Source organism: Heptranchias perlo, chromosome 2 (genome assembly GCF_035084215.1).
Source record: "Heptranchias perlo isolate sHepPer1 chromosome 2, sHepPer1.hap1, whole genome shotgun sequence".
NCBI lineage: Eukaryota > Metazoa > Chordata > Chondrichthyes > Hexanchiformes > Hexanchidae > Heptranchias > Heptranchias perlo.
This window is the reverse complement of record NC_090326.1, coordinates 83,118,296-83,131,301: the sequence shown is the minus strand read 5'-3', so window position 1 is coordinate 83,131,301 and position 13,006 is coordinate 83,118,296. Positions and strand designations below refer to the sequence as shown.

The 13,006-nt window shown below is 41.0% G+C and overlaps 1 protein-coding gene across 2 annotated transcripts in view; it reads right to left on the bottom strand.

Annotated features, from left to right (window-relative positions):
* The window catches only part of snx13 (sorting nexin 13), a 163,300-nt gene that overhangs the window by 47,582 nt on the left and 102,712 nt on the right, over positions 1 to 13,006 (bottom strand). The window lies entirely within an intron of this gene.

Below are 13,006 nucleotides of genomic sequence, written 5' to 3'. Positions count from 1 at the left end.
TTTAGTTGGTAGAGAACACGGGTTTGGGAGTTGCTGCAGTACATCTTGTGGATAGTACATATTGCAGCCACGGTGCGCTGGTGGTGGAGGCACTGGATTTTTAAGGTGGTGGATGGGCTGCCGATCAAGCGGACTGCTTTGTCCTGAATGGTATCGAGCTTCTTAAGTGTTGTTGCAGTTGCACCCATCCAGACTAATGGAGAATATTCAATCACACTCCTGACTTGTGCATTGTAGGTGGTTAAGAGGATTTGGCGAGTAAGGAGGTGAGTCATTTGCCGCAGAACACCCAGCCTCTCACCTGTTCTAGTAGCCAGTTCAGCTACAACCCTCTTCCCCCATCCTTGGAGCAGGAAGATGCAGCTCCAAAATTCCAATGCTGCACCATTAACAGCACATGCAATGCCCTTTTATGCTAAAAGCTCCATCCCCAGGACAGGCGGACAAGCGAAGACCTGAGCAACTGCACTTCCAGCGGTACAGCAGCCTGTGAGGAATACTTTGTTTTATGTTTTACTGTATCTTCCAAAAAAAATGGCCAGTTAATATTTAATTTTAAAATAATGGAAACAGTAATTAATTAAACTTAAATCAATTTAACTATCTTGGTTATCTTATGCCAGCTCAGTCCTAAATGTCCGACCCCTTATCCTGAGACAGCGTTCCCTAGTTCTGGACACTCTAGATGGGGAAACAGCCACTTAGCATCTACCCTGTCAAGCCTTCTCAGAATCTTATGTTTCAATGAGATCACCTCTCATATTCTTCTAAACTCCAGAGAACACAGGCCTATTCTACTCAATCTCTCATCACAGAACAACCCTCTCACGCTAGGAATCAATCTAGTGAACCTTTGTTGCGCCGCCTCGAAGGCAAGTATATCCTTCCTTAGGTAAGGAGGCCAAAACTGTACACAGTACTCCAGGTGAGGTCTCACCAAAGCCTTGTACAATTGTAGTAAGACTTCCTTACTCTCGTACTCCAATCCCCTTGCAATAAACATCAACATACCATTTGCCTACCTAATTGCTTGCTGTACCTGCATGTTAACTTTGTTTTGTGGACACCAACTTTTAATAGTTTCTCACCATTTAAAAAAATCCTGTTTTTCTATTCTTCCTGCCAAAGTGAATAACCTCACACTTCCCCACATTATACTTCATCTGCCACCTTCTTGCCCACTCACTTAACCTGTCAATATACCTTTACAGACTCTGTATCCTCCTCACAGCTTACTTGCCCACTTAGCTTTGTATAGTCAGCAAACTTGGACACATTACACTCGGTCCCTTCATCTAAGTCGTTAATATAGATTGTGAGTAGCTGAGGCCCAAGCACGGATCCTTGTGGCACCCCACTAATTACAGTCCGCCAACCTGAAAATGACCCATTTATCCCTACTCTCTGTTTTCTATCTGTTAACCAATCCTCTATCCATGCTAATATATTAACCCCAACCCCATAAGTCCTTATCTTGTGTAACAACCTTTTATGTGCCACCTTATCAAATGCCTTTTGAAAATCTAAATATACTAGATCCACTGGTTCCCCTTTATCTAACTTGCTAGTTACATCCTCAAAAAACTCTAATAAGTTTGTTAAGCACAATTAGCATAACGAAGATGACCCTGAAGAGCATAATTATACGGTCCTAGAATCACATATATATTTCAAGTTGTAGTTTTGTGAAACACTGAATTCGAATGTGCAAATTCTCTCAACAGAAGTTAATAATTCTACTAAACAACCTCAAAATTAGTGCACTGAAGTCAGTAGCAAAAATGCAATTTATACAGATACTGAAGCAATTTCTTGCCTTTTGTTTATAACTGCAATAAATCATACTTTGAAAAATCATTGTTAAGAAGTAAACAATTTGGTAAAATGGATTTTTACCTTGGGTTGAATTTTTGAACTTGTATTTTTTGTTTTGCTGGAATCAGCATATATTGGGCTAAAACAGCATCATACAGGGTGTTTGCTTTTGAGAAATACATCAGTTCATCCAGACAAACTGGTTATGGCATTCTTCATAAAAACAAATTGATAAACTGATGAAAATGGTTTCAACTGCTCAATGTTGCCCTATTTAATGGCAAGCATCTTCGACCATTATCAGAGACTGCCTTCAATCAACATTGATGAATAGCTATTTGGTTTAACCAAATCATGACAGTCAATGTCTGTTGCCTCAGTTTTAGGATCTGCAGGGAAGGTTCACGAGTTTGAAGGGTAATCTCCAACCTAGGTTAGTAACTTTGACTGACAGCTGTTTGAGACCTTTTCAGTCGAGGAAAAAGCCCTTGCTTTGTGATCAACGATGTGGAGATGCCGGTGATGGACTGGGGTTGACTATTGCAAACAATTTTACAACACCAAGTTATAGTCCAACAATTTTATTTTTAATCCCACAAGCTTTCGGAGGCTTCCCCCTTCCTCAGGTGGTGTGGAAATGACATTTTCGAATCCGTCGCATTTTAAAATCATAGAACAATGCCTGGTGATTACTGCCTGTTGCCAAGGCAATCACAGTGAGCAGACAGAAAGGTGTCACCTAAAAAGGCCACCGAATATACAAACCCCCCCAAAAAAAGAGAGAGAGAGATAAGGAAGACAGTCAATGACCCGTTATATTAAAAACAGATAACATTTGTTCGCTGGTGGGGTTATGTGTAGTGTGACATGAACCCAAGATTCCGGTTGAGGCCGTCCTCATGGGTGCGGAACTTGGCTATCAATTTCTGCTCGACGATTTTGCGTTGTCGTGTGTCTCGAAGGCCGCCTTGGAGTATGCTTACCCGAAGGTCCAGCTTCCACCCTAACCACGTCAAAGAGGCCATCCCCTATGGACAGGCCCTGCGAATACACAGGGTCTGCTCAGACGAGGAGGAACGCGATGGACACCTACAAACGCTGAAAGACGCCCTAGTAAGAACGGGATATGATGCTCGACTCATCGATCGACAGTTCCGACGGGCCACAGCGAAAAATCGCGTAGACCTCCTCAGAAGGCTAACACGGGATGCAACCAACAGAGTACCCTTCGTCGTCCAGTACTTCCCCGGAGCGGAGAAACTACACCATGTTCTCTGCAGCCTTCAACATGTCATCAATGACGACGAACACCTCGCTATGGCCATCCCCACACCTCCACTACTCGCCTTTAAACAGCCACCCAACCTCAAACAAACCATCGTTCGCAGCAAATTACCCAGCCTTCAGGAGAACAGCGTCCACGACACCACACAACCCTGCCACGGTAACCTCTGCAAGACATGCCAGATCATCGACACAGATACCACCATCACACGAGAGGACACCACCCACCAGGTGCACGGTTCATACTCCTGTGACTCGGCCAACGTTGTCTACCTCATATGTTGCAGGAAAGGATGCCCCAGAGCATGGTACATTGGCGAGACCATGCAGACGCTGCGACAACGGATGAACGGACACCGCGCAACAATCGCCAAACAGGAGGGTTCTCTCCCTGTCGGGGAACACTTCAGCAGTCATGGACATTCAGCCACCGACCTTCGGGTAAGCATACTCCAAGGCGGCCTTCGAGACACACGACAACGCAAAATCGTCGAGCAGAAATTGATAGCCAAGTTCCGCACCCATGAGGACGGCCTCAACCGGGATCTTGGGTTCATGTCACACTACACGTAACCCCACCATCGAACAAATGTTATCTGTTTTTAATATAACGGGTCATTGACTGTCTTCCTTATCTCTCTCTCTCTTTTTTTGGGGGGGTTTGTATATTCGGTGGCCTTTTTAGGTGACACCTTTCTGTCTGCTCACTGTGATTGCCTTGGCAACAGGCAGTAATCACCAGGCATTGTTCTATGATTTTAAAATGCGAAGGATTCGAAAATGTCATTTCCACACCACCTGAGGAAGGGGGTAGCCTCCGAAAGCTTGTGGGATTAATAATAAAATTGTTGGACTATAATTTGTGATCAACAGCTCAGGAGCAGAGATATCATCTCAGAATTATACTGGCAGCCTACAAGCAGTCAGAATGTGTGCAACTCAACAGTTGCCAACTGTAAGCATAGGTGTCTAAAGTTAGTGTTGATCTGGCTAGTGGGAGATAGGCTAGAGAGTAAGCAGACTTCTATTTAGAGAGGAAGTAAGTTGTGTCTTTGTTGTTTCATATTATGAAAATAATATTAGGGAAATATACCTCAGTGTTTAACTGTATATATTGCTTTATTTATCTGATCTATATAAAATCATTTATTGGTTCCAAGCCTGTGTTTTGAGTTGGTAAGAGTGCTTTTGCTGTCTGCTGTTCGGAGCGAGAGGAAAACTCCTGTGGTGGCACATGATTCTTTGTAAACGGCTACTGGAATGTAAGACTCTGTTGTGATCCCTGGGTCATGTTATCATTTAACTAGATAATGGGCAGGAAAAGGAAAAGCGAGGTATGCTTACAGGAGTAGCTGGTGACACTGAAACAGAGAGAATATCCAGTGTAATGGACCGTAATGTCACCGTAATATTTTTGGATTAAGCATGGCAGAAAAGACGATTGTTTGGAATTTTTGTTGTTGTTGAGGATATTGAAGGGTGAAGTGCTGTCCTTATAGTTTTCAATTTGTTGTGCCTTTCTCCCCTGCTTCACTTACTCCATTTTCACCCTTTTCATTAGTATTTTTCTTGCATTTTTAATTTTAAAAACTGGGACATCCCAGTTCGATGTTTCTATTCCAACAGGAATCACTACAGCAATAGTAAGTCAGTAATAAATTGGAATGCATACTTATATGATGAATATTATAATTGCAATCTTAATATAAATACATTCATGATATATAAACAACTTTGCATAAATTCAGTTTATCTAAACTAATTCTGGTAGGGCCATTTCTATCAATACTGGAAACAGATACACTGCAGTTTTAGAGCATTTATGTAAGCTGGATCATGAAAGTGTCTCATTTGGCTGTTTTGAACATAGGACACACATATGCATCACCTGCATAAAATGTGAATTTGAAACAAGTTTAAATTTGAAGTTCATATAAATAATTTTGTTTCAAATTATTGAAGCAGAACAAAATTACACCATAATCTGAGCAGAATGGTTTTAGAAATATTGAAATTAAAATCCACTTCAACTTACATTTTCTTAAACAGGATAATGAAATTTCCTTTAAAAAAATGGAAATACTAATTATATATTTAATTTCCAAACAGGCACAAGAGCTTTTCTTGTGGCATACATCCAAACTGGTCAGATGACCAATACCAACAAACCAAATCGTGGAGCAAAAAAACGGTTATTTGGCTCTTCAAGCCCATAATTTACCTTGTAGGTTCTACTTGATTGATCTAATCTTGAGTTGAACATAGGTAAAATTTTCAAAAGATAAAATACTGTTAAAGTTCATTCTCACCACCCCCACCTCCCCAATAAATCAAGCAAAAATTGCAGGATATCAATCTACCGTTATATTCTACGTTATTCAATCAGACCAGCTGCAATTGCCAGAGGACACATCCATGGTCCTAGTGACATACAGAAGCATGAAATATTTAATCAATATTCATAACATCCTTTTATCTTTCAACCTCATCCATAACCATATATTTATCCAGCTGTTGGAGCTAATCAAAGTATTAATGACTTAGGAGTTTATTTTCCATCTCTGTTTGGGGTGGGGGGGAATTCTTTGTTTGACTTGTGTTCTTCAATCACCTTTTAGATGGGGCACCATGGCAGTGGGAAATTATTTGGAAAGCTTTTTTCTTATTTGGGTAGAAAAAGAGAAACATGGTGTGTTCATCATGGTGCCTCACGTAAGTAACTCAAAGATACAATAGGTGTAATTTACAACATTGTATGATGACAGTAGACAAAACTTTTTTTTTAAATGAAGGTAGTCATTTAAGATAAATAATGTCCTGTAAGAAAGTTATGTCTTTCAGTATTTTGAAAACTGTATTGCAGCCCCCAAATGAGTTTTAATTTCCAGAATTACCCTCTTTGCTCTTCTCTGAATCCTCTCAAATGTATCAATGGCCCTGAAAATCTGCAGCTGTTCCGCCAAACTCATGCACTAAGAGAATTTTCACTAGGTCGTACAAGGCCAATAAAGTTGGGGGCGCAGAAGGCCAGAGGCTCTGGTTCTCAGTTGGGACCCAATGCAGGTACCCTTGTTAAGTCTGGGGCCACACCTGGGGATCCAGTCCTTTATAAGGGGGACTGTGGAGTGCAACTTCTCTCAGTTTCCAGGATTGGCCTGGCACATCCTCAGCTGGCCATTTATGTTACAGTATGTGGCCTCTTCTGCTGCAGGGCATCCTAGATGTGTCACCAGATTCCAAAGGCCCACTTCGTTTTGCCCAGCCCCCTACGCTGCAAACTTTGGTGGAGTCAGGGGAAGAGGAGTGGAAGGGAAAGGTGGTGGGGGAAGATGGCAACTGACTTTGGGGCAGAGGATGCCATTTTATTTCACCCCATAAAGTAAACTTTTTAAGTAGCTGGTCATGGCGTACAATATTTGCAAATTGGCAGGAGTATCTTGTACAGCCATGCAAAATACTACTTCGGAGCAGGAGTCGTATAGGGACTAGGGTATGGCGGCAGTAGCATGGGCTGCAAGGAAAGGTGAGCGATTCAGAGAAAATATTTGGCAAGTTTGAAGCTTTTTTTTTGTAAAAACTACCTAAATTAGTTTTCACTTTGCAAAGCAAATAACATTGGATTCACAGATGCTTTATGAATTCTACTGTCAAGTATTTTACTTCAGATACAAGGAAACCACATTGCTGCAATTTGGCTTCTGTGTAGAAATGCATGGTGCCTTAACATCAATATCCAATAGATGCTGCTGTTTTGTGGACCCAATGTTCCATGACTATTGTAAAGGCCTTTTACAACACCACCTACAGACATTACAGGTAGTACAGGTAAATGTGAACATTTTTATGATGGATTTTTTCATCAATGTACTTTGAAATGGAATGCAGTGAGCCACCTACTATTTGTATTTTGGAAGATATATACATAAATAGCAATATTTTACTTGCAGCACATAAATGGAACTATCAAAGAGTTCGATGGTTACATAAGTTAATTTGGTACTGTACTTAAGCTTCTCAGACCTCTAGAATTCAAAAGTTTTATCAAGCTGGGTACTGCCACACTACAGAGATAGCTAGAATTGATACTCTCTTCCTTCCTCTGCTCATATTCGGTAATCAAATAGGAATACAGGTCTCCTTCACATCCTTACATTTACATCAATAAAGAGATATCTTGTCAACGGAGACAAATATGCACAATAAGTTGATCACTGCAGCTTTTGAGAAAATAACTACTGCTTCCACCATTATTCTTCAACACCATTTCATATACAAAACAAAAACTTGAAATGTTAGAAGTGGCCAAGATCCACAGAACTTGGCTTTACCTATACTGAGGTAAATTTACAACCAAATTGGTTAACATTTGGAAGTTATTCAACAAAATTAGATACTGATAAACCACATCATTGAAAAAAACTGAAATATTGATTTTCATAACCTTGCAAATATTTAAGCATGCACATAAATAATGTGCAGTCCACACACAAATTCCTTGCCCAGAATCTAAGCCCATGGCTGTGAAAAGGAGACACCCCCCACCATTAGTCCAGCTTGTTTGAATCTGGAACCTGGCTTTCATTCCAGTTAGAGAAGACATTGACATAAAATATGAATCTACAAACTTAAGTTAAATAAATTAGTATTGGAAAGAAAAGGTGTATTATAAACCAAACTTAGCTTAAAGCTGTAATGCTACAATTATAAATTTGAAAGCTTTACTAAATTAATTCTTTATGCCTAAAAATCTGAAGTTCTTCATCTAAATTAAATTGCAACTTGACATTTGGTGGGAATTGTTAAGTATCTTCTTCATATTTCTTAAGATACCTCATTCTTTTAATGTAGATTTTAACTTCCACATACAAATGAAGACATATTATCCAATAGGGAGAATTCCTAGGGACAGCGTTCCTTTAAGAGTTTTGCGCCATGTGCGTCCCTCTTGGGTCAGGTGCTCATCACTACTTGCACTTTTTAGAGGCCTTTTCTTTAGACACAGCTTAGTTCTTTGGAGGAAGCAGCAAAGACCTCCAATTAACCCCCTGTAGCAGGAGCAAGAGAATACATTCGAGACAATAAAAATTTATAGGAAACTCCTGGCTGAACAGATTAGAAAAAGAACAAAAGCCCTTGAGGGCACAAAGTTTGCAAGTGGAAAGTGAGCTAAATTCAAAGAATAAGCAAGACCCACACCTATAGATAATTAATCTTCCTCAGTTATTCACAATATTCATGTGCAAACTATATATAGTACTGAGGATTAAAGTCATGCACATTGAAACATGAAACACATACATACAGTGAGGTACTGTATTTTGTAATGAGCCAGTTAAATGTGGGATTGAAAACCATTAGTAACAAATACCTGCGTCTTGAATAGGAAGTTCTGCACTAATATCTGTAAGAGGGCTTAGCCCAATCAAATTGATACATTTAAATAAAAAGTTGATAACACAAGTTATTCATAACCATAAAATTAGGTTATCCGTTTCCAAAAATGGAAAGGAAAAGGATTTGGGTGTCATCGTTATTCACTGAAAGCCTGTAGTAAATATGAAGCTGTTATTAACAAACATAATCAAAATACTACAGTGTATCTCATGGGCATATGACCATTTAGAATCATAGAATCAAAGAAAGGTTACAGCATGGAAGGGTGCCATTCACCCCATCAAGTCCATGCCGGCTCTACGGAAGAGCTATCCAGCTAATCCCACTCCCTCGCCTTATCCCTGTAGCCCTGCAATTTTTTTCCTTTCAAGTACTTATCCGGTTCCCTTTTGAAGGCCATGATTGAATCTGCCTCCACCACCCCCTCAGGCAGTGCTTTCCAGATCCTAACCACTCGCTGTGTAAAAAAGTTTTTCCTCACATCGCCTTTGGTTCTTTTGCCAATCGTCTTAAAGCTATGTCCTCTGGTTCTTGACCCTTTTGCCAGTGGGAACAGTTTCTCTCTATCCACTCTGTCTAGACCCCTCATGATTTTGAATAACTATCAAATCTCCTCTCAACCTTCTCTGCTCTAAGCAGAACAACCCCAGCTTCTCCAGTCTATCCAAGTAACTAACGTCCCTCATCCCTGGACTCATTCCAGTGAATCTCTTCTGCACCCTCTCCAAGGCCTTCACATCCCACCTAAAGTGCGTTGCCCAGATTGGGCACAATACTCCAGTTGTGGCTGAACCAGTGTTTTATAAAGGTTCATCATAACTTCCTTGCTTTTGTACTCTATGCCTCTATTTATAAAGCCTAGGATCCCGTGTGCTTTTTTTAAACCACTTTCTCAACCTGCCCTGCCATCTTCAATGATTTGTGTACATATATTCCGAGGTCTCTCGGCTCCTGCACCCCTTTTAGAATTGTACCCTTTAGTTTATATTGCCTCTCCTTGTTCATCCTACCAAAATGTATCACTTCGCATTTTTCTGCGTTAAATTTCATCTGCCACAAGTCCACCCATGCCGCCAGCCTGTATATGTATCTTTGAAGTCTATCACTATCCTCTTCACTGTTCACTACACATCCAAGTTACATACGAATTAAGAGCAAGAGTAGGCCATTCTGCCCCTCGAGCCTGCTCTACCATTTGATAAGATCTTGGCTGATCTGATTGTGACCTCAAACCTACTTTCCCATCTACCTACTATAACCTTTGACTCTCTTGTTAATCAGGAATCTATAACTCAGCCTTAAAAATATTCAATGATCCTGCCTCCACTGCTCTCTGGGGAAGGGAGTTCCACAGACTCATGACCCTCAGGAGAAAAAATTTCTCCTCATCTCAGTCTTAAATGGGAAACCCCTTATTTTTAAACTGTGGCCACTAGTTCTAGTCTCTCCCACAAGGGGAAACATCCTCTCAGCATCTACCCCTTCTAGTCCTCTCAGGATCTTATATGTTTCAATAAGATCACCTCTCATTCTTCTAAACTCCAGTGTATACAGGCCCAACTTATCCAACCTTTCCTCATAAGATAACCCCCTCATCCCAGGAATCAGTCGAGTGAACCTTCTCTGAACCGCCTCCATAGCAATTATGTCCTTTCTTAAATAAGGAAACCAAAACTGCACACAGTATTCGAGATGTGGTCTCACCAATGCCCTGTACAACTGTAGCAAAACATCTCTACTTTTATATTCCATTCCCCTTGCAATAAATGACAACATTCCATTTGCCTTCCTAATCACTTGCTGTACCTGCATATTAACTTTTTGTGATTCATGTACTAGGATACCCAGATCCCTCTGTACCCCAGAGTTTCTCTCTATCAACTCTGTCTAGACCCTTCATGATTTTGAATACCTCTATCAAATCTCCTCGCAACCGTCTCTGATCCAAGGAGAACAGCCTCAGCTTCTCTAGTCTATCCACGTAACTGAAGTCCCTCATCCTGGAATCGTTCCAGTAAATCTCGTCTGCACCCTCTCTAAGGGCCTTTCCTAAAGTGCGGTGCCCAGAACGGGACACAATGCTCCAGTTGTGGCCAAACCAGTGTTTTATAAAGGTTCATCATGACTTCCATACTTTTGTACTCCATGCCTCTATTTATAAAGTCCAGGATCCCGTATACTTTGTTAATTGCTTTCTCAACCTGCCCTGCCACCTTCAACGATTTGTGCACAAATGCCCAGATCTCTCCGTTCCTGTATCCCTTTTAGAGTTGTGCCCTCTAGTTTATATTGCCTCTCCTCGTTCTTCCTACCGAAATGTATCACTTTGCATTTTTCTGCATTAAATTTCATCTGCGATGTGTCCACCCATGCCACCAGCTTGTCTATATCCTCTTGAAGTCTACCACTATCCTCCTCAATGTTTACTACCCTTCCAAGTTTTGTGTTATCTGCAAATTTGGAAATTTGTGCCCTGTACACCCAAGTCCAAGTCATTAATATATATCAAGAAAAGCAGTGGTCCCAGCACCGACCCATGGGGAACCCCAGTGTACACCTCCCTTCAGTACAAAAAACAAATGTTCACCACTACTGTTTCCTGTCACTTAGCCAATTTTACATCCACGTTGTTACTGCCCCCTTTATTCGGGGGAGCAATCTTGATAAGCCTACTATGCGGCACTTTATCAAATGCTTTTTGAAAGTCCATATACACCACATCAACTGCATTGCCCTCATCTACGCTCTATTACCTCATCAAAAAACTCTATCAAGTTAGTTTAATAAATCCATGCTGGCTTTCCCTAATCAATCCAAACTCGTCCAAGTGACTGTTAATTCTGTCCCGGATTATCGTTTCTAAAAATTTCCCCACCACGGAGGTTAAACTGGCCTGTAGTTGCTGGGTTTATCCTTACACCCTTTTTTGAACAACGGTGTAACATTTGCAATTCTCCAGTCCCCTGGCTGGACCCCCGTATCTATGGATGTTTGGAAGATTATGGCCAGTACCTCCGCAATTTCCACCCTTACTTCCCTTAGCAACTTAGGATGTATCCCATCCGGACCGGGTGACTTATCTACTTTAAGTGCAGCTAGCCTTTCAAGTACCTCTATCAATTTTTAGCCCATCCAGTATCTCAACTATATCTTCCTTTACTGAAACTCTGGCAGCATCTTCTTCCTTGGTAAAGACAGATGCAAAGTATTCATTTAGTACCTCGGCCTCCACGAGTAGATCTCCTTTATGGTCCCTAATTGGCCCATCCCTCCTTTTAATACCTGTAAACAATTTTACAACACCAAGTTATAGTCCAGCAATTTTATTTTAAATTCACAAGCTTTCGGAGGCTTCCTCCTTCGTCAGGTGAACGATGTGAAAATCGTTCACCTGACGAAGGAGGAAGCCTCCGAAAGCTTGTGAATTTAAAATAAAATTGCTGGACGATAACTTGGTGTTGTAAAATTGTTTACAATTGTCAACCCCAGTCCATCACCGGCATCTCCACATCATGACTACCTTTTAATACCAGTTAACATGCCTGTAGAAGATTTTTGGATTCCTTTTTATGTTGGCCACCAGTCTATTCTCATATTCTCTCTTTGCTCCTCTTATTTCCTTTTTCACTTCCCCTCTGAACTTTCTATATTCTGCCTGGTTCTTACTTATGTTATCAACCTGACAACTGTCATACGCCCCTTTTTTCCATTTCATCTTACTCACTATCTCTTTTTGTCATCCAGGGAGCTCTGGCTTTAATTGCCCTACTTTTCTGCCTCGTGGAAATGTGCCTAGACTATACCCGAATCATCTCCTCCTTAAAGGCTGCCCACTGTTCAATTACAGTTTTGCCTGACAATCTTTGATTCCAATTTACCTGGGCCAGATCTGTTCTCATCCCATTGAAATTGGCCCTCCTCCAATTGAGTATTTTTACTTTAGAGTGTCCTTTTCCATAGCTATTCTATGGAATAGAACCTTATGATACTGTGATCGCTGCTCCCTAAGTGCTCCCCCACTGACTCTTGCTTCACTTGGCCCGCCTCATTCCCTAGAACTAAGTCCAGCAATGCCTCCTTCCTCGTTGGGCCGGAAACGTACTGGTCAAGAAAGTTATCCTGAACACACTTCAAATATTCCTCCTCCTCCTCTTTGCCCCTTATATTATTGTTAGCCCAGTCTATATTAGGATAGTTGAAGTCCCCAGTTATCACTTTTCTATAGCTTTTGCACCTTTCTAATTTCCCTGCAAATTTGTTCCTCTATATCCTTCCCACTTGTTGGTGGCCTATAGAATACACCTAGTGTAATGGCACCTCTTATTCCTTAACTCTAACCAAATAGATTCTGTCCTTGGCCCCTCCAGGATATCCTCTCTCTCCAGTACTGCAATATTCTCCGAAATCAATACTGCCACCCCTCCTCCTTTCTTTCCTTCCCTAGCTTTCCTGATGCTATGTGCATTAACTCCTTCAAAAAAATTGTATAACTATCTGACTGAGAAAACAAATC